This window comes from Urtica dioica, chromosome 10, assembly GCF_054948205.1.
Source record: "Urtica dioica subsp. dioica isolate 48M chromosome 10, U.dioica_male_clone48M_v1_H2, whole genome shotgun sequence".
In the NCBI taxonomy this organism is placed as follows: Eukaryota; Viridiplantae; Streptophyta; class Magnoliopsida; order Rosales; family Urticaceae; genus Urtica; species Urtica dioica.
Window position 1 is genome coordinate 8,851,002 of NC_142765.1, and position 7,827 is coordinate 8,858,828.

The 7,827-nt window shown below is 46.5% G+C and overlaps 1 long non-coding RNA gene across 1 annotated transcript; it reads right to left on the minus strand.

The window, feature by feature from the left end:
* Window positions 1-4,329: 4,329 nt before the first annotated feature.
* LOC149383388 (uncharacterized) lies at window positions 4,330-7,397 on the minus strand. Its single transcript, XR_016301826.1, has 4 exons — window positions 6,974-7,397; window positions 6,078-6,191; window positions 5,618-5,712; window positions 4,330-4,640 (listed from the first exon to the last, which is right to left on the minus strand). It is a non-coding gene; the product is annotated as an uncharacterized LOC149383388 (long non-coding RNA).
* Between the last annotated feature and the right edge of the window lie 430 nt (window positions 7,398-7,827).

Genomic DNA, 7,827 nt, shown 5'->3' on the forward strand with positions numbered 1-7,827 from the left:
TAAGCGCAAAAACAACTGCTGCGAGTTCCAGATCATGCGTAGGGTACCGGGTTTCATAATCCTTCAGCTGTCGCGAGGCATAAGCAATAACCTTACCATGCTGCATTAGAACCGCGCCTAATCCTTGCTTAGAGGCATCACAGTAGATCGCGAATCCGTCGGCTCCCTGAGGAATGGTGAGCACTGGAGCCGTGGTCAGACGATTCTTCAGCTCCTGGAAGCTTTCTTCACACTTCTCAGACCAGACAAACTTCTGTCCTTTACGGGTTAGTTGGGTTAACGGCATGGCTAATTTAGAAAATCCTTCTACGAACTTCCTGTAGTAGCCTGCAAGACCCAAGAAGCTTCTTATCTCGGTTACCGTCTTCGGCTGATTCCACTGCTTCACCGCTTCCACTTTGGTCGGATCTACCATGATTCCTGTGCTACTGACTACGTGACCAAGAAAAACAACGTGCTCCAGCCAAAATTCACACTTTGAGAACTTGGCGTACAGTTGTTTTTCTCGTAGTCTTGTCAGAGCCATTTCTAGATGTTGCGCGTGTTCTTCCTTGGTTTTCGAGTAAATCAGGATGTCATCAATAAACACGATGATGAACTTGTCCAAGAAATCCTCAAATACTCGATTCATCAAGTTCATAAACGCTGCAGGTGCATTGGTTAGTCCAAAAGACATAACTAGGAACTCGTAATGACCATAACGAGTTCTAAAAGCCGTCTTTGGAATGTCCTCGTCCCGAACCTTCAGCTGATGGTACCCTGATCGCAGATCAATCTTCGAAAACACAGTTGCTCCAGCAAGTTGGTCGAACAGATCATCAATGCGCGGCAACGGGTACTTGTTTTTGATTGTCACCTGATTCAGGCCACGGTAATCGATACATAACCGTAACGAACCATCTGCCTTCTTGACGAACAAGACTGGCGCTCCCCATGGCGAATGGCTTGGTCTGATGAATCCCTTATCCAATAACTCTTGGAGTTGCGTCTTAAGTTCCTTCAATTCCGCCGGAGCCATCCGATACGGGGTCTTCGATATCGGTGCTGTTCCTGGAAGGAGTTCTACATTAAACTCGACTTCACGGTCAGGAGGTAGACCTGGAAGATCTTCTGGAAAAACATCCAGAAAGTTCCTCACAACAGGAATATCTTGCGGTTGTGGCTTGGTCGCCTTCGCAGTATCCACAACGCTCGCGAGATATCCGGCACATCCCTGCTGCATCATCTTCAACGCTTTAAGTGCCGATATCACGGGAAATTCCAACTTCCGAGAGGAACCTTGGAACTGGAATGGTTCAAGCCCCGGTTCTTGAAACAAAACCGACTTCTTTCTACAATCAATGACTGCATAATGCTTACTTAACCAATCCATTCCAAGTATTACATCATAGTCAACCATTTCTAGTTCAATCAGATCCGCTTCAAGGACCCGATCCTGAACTTGAATAGGCACATCTTTATACCAGTATAGCGACTGATATCTCTCTCCCGAGGGTGTAACCGTAACAAACGGATACGAGAAGGTCTCTTTGTTTCTACTCAACTGATCAGATCTTCTAGATGCAATGAAAGAATTCGTGGCTCCTGAGTCTATCAATGCATATGCGGAGAAAGAGGCTACAGAAATCTGACCTGTAACGGCAGTAGAGGACCTTGCACGAACCTCATCCTCGTAGATAGAGTAGACTCGGGCATTAGCCTTTGGTTGTTCCTTTGGTGCAGGAGCCTTTCTTTCTGAACTCTGGCAGACTTTCGACAAATGACCTACTTTTCCACATCGGAAACATGTCAACGTGCGAGCAAAGCAGTCGCCATCATGCACTTCGCCACATCTCCAGCACTGGGACGACGGCTGGTTCCCGAAGTTTCTGGGCTTCTTGTTGGACGGCCCTGGGCGTCTATTGTCTGCCTTATTCTTCTTCTGGTTCACGGACTGCGAGCGATTGTTAGAACTCGCCTGAGATCGGTTATTTGACCCTTGCTGAAACTTATTGCCAGACCTCTGCTGCTGCCGATTCTCCCATCGCGAGAGAGATCGGGTTCTTCCTTGTGAATTACCTTGCCCCGTTCTAGCAGGTTCAGAAGACGGTGCTGCAACCGGCTTTGACTCAGGATGTCGTTCACTTTCACGCCAACCAGCAATGCGTAACGCTCTCTGCACAGCGTTGGCATAAGTACGGGGTCCGGTGTCGCCACTATCCACTTGGCTCACAATTTCCACGTTCAGACCGTGCATGTATTTCATCTTGCGAGCTTGATCAGTGGGAACCAAGGAAGGAGCAAACCTGGCCAACGTATCGAACTTCGCCGTATATTCGGAAACAGACAAGGTGCCCTGTCGCAAGTTCATAAACTCGCGTACCTTGTTCGATAGGTTTGCCTCGCTTAGATACTTTCCGTGAAACAGGTTGAGGAAGTGAATCCACGTCATCGTGTGGATATCCTCATATGACGCTACGACCTCCCACCAACCTCTCGCCTCGTCTTCCAGCTGGTGCACGGCACACGCTACCCTCTCCTGATCTGACAGCTGCATATAGTTGCAAATCTGCTGAATCCTCTTGATCCAGTTCTCGGCTGTCGCAGGGTCAACGTTACCGCCAAACTGCGGAGGCTTCTGCTTCCGAAATCTTTCATACACCGGTTCACCTACCGGAGGAACGACATCAGGGATCCGGAAGTTCAGCTCTTCCAGGGGATCCACGCGTGCCTGCGGTGGATGTTCACGTCGTTCATCTTGAGCAGGAGGCTCCGGGTTTGGTGGAGGTGGCGCATTTAATCTCGTCAAAAGTTCAGTGATCGTGCGATTCTGGGCTTCAAGTTGCTGTGCAACTATCTGATCTCGTTGTGCTGCGCTAGCAGCCTGTCTCTCCAAGGCGTGTCGCATTTCTGCGAGGTCTGCCGCCGTAGCATTTCCGGTAGGAGACGGGTCTTGTCCGGACATATTTCCTCAGTTCTACACATGAGAACAAACAAGGTTACTCATATATCCATACCGGAATGCGAGAGACATACAAACAACACATGATCAACTGAAACTAAAGCGCGATTTTATATATACAACCATATCTACATCCATATATACATGTCAAAAGATACAACAAGCTTTTCAACATCAAGTTCGCACGTACACATGCTAAACAAAAGAACTACAGGTAGACTAGCTCTCACAAGGTTTAGTCTACTAGATCAAAAAAACATGTACAACAACCATCAACCATCGAAACCAACCTCTCAAAAAAAAACTAACCACCACTATCTACACAAGCCTAAACACACCCTCACATAAGAGGATAATCCTCAACGGGATCCTCATCCTCATCGTCATCCACCTCGCTCTCCTCGTCGTCAGAGATCACAATAACAAGAGGAGCTGCAGGTGGCTGTGCGGGTGGTGGCGGTGGCGGTGGCGCGTGCGGCGGCGATGCTGGTGGTGCCGGCGCCTGAGGTGGCTGGGCTGGTGGTACTGGCACATAAGCTGGGTGCGGGGCAGGCTCGTAACCTGGAGGAATCCAACATCCTACCTGAGACTGAATCATAAACGCCAAACGCGCTCGGAGAACTCCCATGGACGGGCAGCAACACAACAGCATCGGATACCTATACTCGGGCCGTAACCCCTGGTGAAAGATAAACTGCTGTCGGCGGTCCTCCAAAGCAAAGGGGCAAGATGTCACGATCTCCTCCTCAAATCGATCCTCGTACTGAGCGATCGACTCGAAGTCGAGCTGAAAGAAACCATGAGCGAACTCGTTCCACTCATCTGTGCGCCCCTGGGCTGAAAAAGTGGCCCCCATGATGGCCTGGAACATGTCCCATGATCGATACAGACTACCCAGCGCTACATGCCGGGTCCAGCGAGTCCAGGCTGGTCCCTGCAAGAGCGTCGTGGCAATACTAGTACGGAACATCTCAGGGATAGCAAGGGCGTCCATCCACTCGATGGTAGTACCAATCCATCGCACCCACGTAAGTGTACCCCTCACCCCGCTGAAAGTCGGAGTGGTAGGAGGAACAGATGCGAGAGCCTCCGGGTAGGATAGTATCGTCACTTGAGCCATTCCACCTGCCAAAACGACAGGCCAACGGTCAGCACAAGTTCCAACACTTTCCCATAACCAAAACATGTATCTCAGGTCTACAGAAACGGCTAAACCTGGGCTCTGATACCACAAAATCTGTCACGACCCGCGAGCGTCGTCACCTCGCCCGCAAGCCGCGACTCGGCGGAACCAACATCACGTAGCGGGAGCATAACATATATGAATAATATAATGTAAACAAAACATTTAAAGTAAATACATAATTTACAAAACATATAATATACGAAATACGATATTATTAAAAGTGCGGAAACGTTTACAACAAAAGTGGTTATCGGAAATCTCGGGAAATTTTTCGTTTTTCTTTTAGAACTAGAAGTCGTATATCGACCCTTATACATACATATATATGTACATAAAAGCTCCCGACTTTACATACATACACGGGATATTATCTAAGGAAGAGTCGATATTATTCAAAACATTATACATATAGAGGTCTACTTCCCGAGCCAGAACCCATAGCCCGTAGGTCAAGAGATACGCGTTCCGTCTCAGTTTCCTTCTCGGTCGTCTACATTGCCGCCTTGCCCTTATCTACATTACCAAGGGACATAAAACTATGAGTCGAATGACTCAGCAAGCGGGAGTCTAGCTTATGAAAGAAAAGCAGCTAATGCAAAGCATGTGACGTGCGAACAAGCAAACAAGAATGCAGGATGCAGCTATCACCTAAAAGTGACTAATGAGCGCGCATCCTAGAATACTAGCCGTCCCGCAAGGTTATACACTCCACACTGCTATAACCTCTGGTCCGACTAGAGACCAGTTTTCAACTTCGAGCAGCAGTCGTCAACTGATCTAAGTTTTAACACATGTCTGGGATCCACTAGTGGTACTTCCTTCATCATGACGTCAGCGCCACTGGTCTCTGGCATAGTGAGCTCGCGAACCGCGACCATCACCCACTACGCCCCGGTGTGCTCAAGGCAGCTTCCGGTGAGTCTTCCAGCAAGCAATGAGCTCGCGATGCGCGACCTTCACCCATTGCTTCGAGTACTCGGCGCACGGACCGACATGGCCCGCCAAGCACAAGTCAGGGACTTGTGAGTACCACCGACACGAGTTTAAAGTTTGGGTACACTGCAGCTAGCAGCGTACACGTTAAACTTATATACGGAAGAGCGTGACGGGATAAACCCCGAAAGAAATTATTGTTTCCCTTTGAAGCTCGTTTAGTGTTTTAAGTTGAAAGCTCGAGATGTGACTCTCGAACTCTCTACTCTCGATTGAATTTGAGAGTCTATCGCTCTTCCGTCCTCTCGATTCTAACCTACTTCCTAGAGTTAGAAGAGAAGTCTAACCACACACAAAGCAAGCAAGGCTGGTTCAAGTTAGCGTTTGAACCTAACGGGCGAACCCGAGCTAAGTTTTCAAGCAAGAGTGGCCGAAGCCTTAACTTTCGAGTTTATTCATTTTTAGGCTTTTACCTACTCTTGTTTACTAGCAAGCATATGCACAAACAAGCAGGATTATACCCTTGGTAAGTAGTTGACTTATGTCTCCACACTTACCCGGAATTGTTCGATAGAACGCTTGACAAGTCCTGAAGACGTCTTGCTTCACACGTTCTTTGAGGCACCTGGCGCTTGTCGAAACGTCGGAAGAACTAGCATCCGGAGTTGAACATCCATTAGTTATTGGATTCGAGTTTACTTAAAGAGAGTAGGGTTCGTTGTCGGGATTAGAGTCGGTTCGGAATTCGAGAATTTAATTTATTATTCCCCGGTTTTTCGGAGGTTTATTCAAGACTCGCGTATCCCATATCGAGAGTGATACGAGATAACGTTCAACGAGTAATCACGAGTCTTAAATAAATCAAATAATCCGAAATTAAAAATAACCGAGAATTCCAAATGAATAATTAAATTAAATTCATAAACATTATTAAATAAATAATTCTAAATTATTTATTTAAATACTGAAAGTACATATATAAGAGTATTTAAACGCTGTAAGCGATTTAAAACTCACGAGTTAATCGAGCTTTATTTCGATAACTCTATCAACTTGAGATCTTCAGAGGCTAATCTCAACGCTCTCGACTCGTCTGGTTCCCGTCCGTCCGTCAATGTCTGTAAATCAAACCTGGAACCCAACGACGAGTTAACATCTTAAAACCAAATTCCGATATCACATAACTCAAAACCCGAACCCATAACCCAATCAAGCGAACTCAACAAAAATCCAACTGACCGGAAACGACCACAAAACTCAAATCGAGGCTCAGACTTTATCATAATTATTTGTGAACTAAAACGCATACCCGAGACCAAGTTCACGGCCACAACAAACATACGGCTCAACCAAGTCACACGGCCAAGACAACACACGGCCACACAAAGCAAACAAACAACTCACAGCTAAGACAATTACCAAGCTAAACAATTTCCAAAATCCTTCAATCATCACAGCCTCTCCTAATTCCAGGAATGAAATCACTTCAACACATCACAAGAACTCAAAATTCTCAAATCCAAATCTCAAATTTTAGAGCACACGGCCAAAACCACAATCCAAACCAAAACTCATCAAAATCCCACAATTCAATATAGCCTCAAAAATTCTGATCATAAACCACATCAACAACAACAATCAAGCTCAGACAACATTACAAACCGAGCAATTGCACCGAAATCGAACCCGAAATCAAAAACCCCCAATTCAAACCCTAGTTCATCATTTTCGGATAAATTAGGAAAAATCCGAATCAAAACTTCAAATTCAGGTTACAAACAACATCAATCGAGTTCAATGAACGATAAAAACCAATCAATTTAACCGAAATCAACTCGGATTCAAAAATCCCCAATTCAGAATTTCAAATCCTAATTTCTCAGAAAAATCAATTGGGTTTAGCTTGTTCTTACCGAAATTCTCACGAATTCGGTGTCCTCGTCGCTCGATTGTGTGTTCCCGGCGTCTCCTTCCTCGGCGGCGGTCACGGCGAGCTCGCGGCGGCGGTGTGTCGCTCGGTCTTTGCGCGCGCGGTGGCTCAGCGGTCGGTGACGCGCGAAGGAGAGGAAGAGAGAGGAAGGCGAGTGAGAGGTGGCGGTGGCGACGTCGGGGCTCGGCGGTGCTGTGCTTCCTCGGGCCGGAGCGCGCGGTGGAACTCGGTGCTGGGTGATGGCGCGCGAAGGAGAAGAAGAAGAAGAGAAGGAGAAGAACGAGGGTGATGGCGGTGATGATGGTTGTCGGCGACGAGCAGAGGAGCGGCCGAGAGTTTTTTTTCCTTTTCTTTTTTTTTCGTTTGTCCTGGTTTGCTCGTGTGTGGGTTTCGGCCGAGTGAAGCAAGGGAGAAGAAGAAGAAAATAGAGAAGAGAGAGAGAAGGGTGAGGTGGCAAGGTTTTGAGGAGGAAGTGGCCATGTGGCACCCTCATTCATTGCCACGCGTGCATACGTGGACCAATCCCCTCCTGCCACAACTCTCTCAAATCAACCCCAGCTTCTCTTTTTCTTTCACTTTCGTCCTTCAAAATATTGCATATAAGTCCTTTCAAAATAAACTCTCACAATCCTGTCCTTAATTAATTAAAAATAATCTTGAAAAATAACCGAGAAAATTATTATTATTTCTCGTTATTTTGAATATATTTAAGGGATTTCGGAATTCATTCTTTACTCTTGAGATTTTTTTTTAAATCTCCGAGTATGTTTCGAATAATAATATTGGATTACTCGAATATTCTCATTCCGAAATTTCATCGACCTTAAATATTATCAT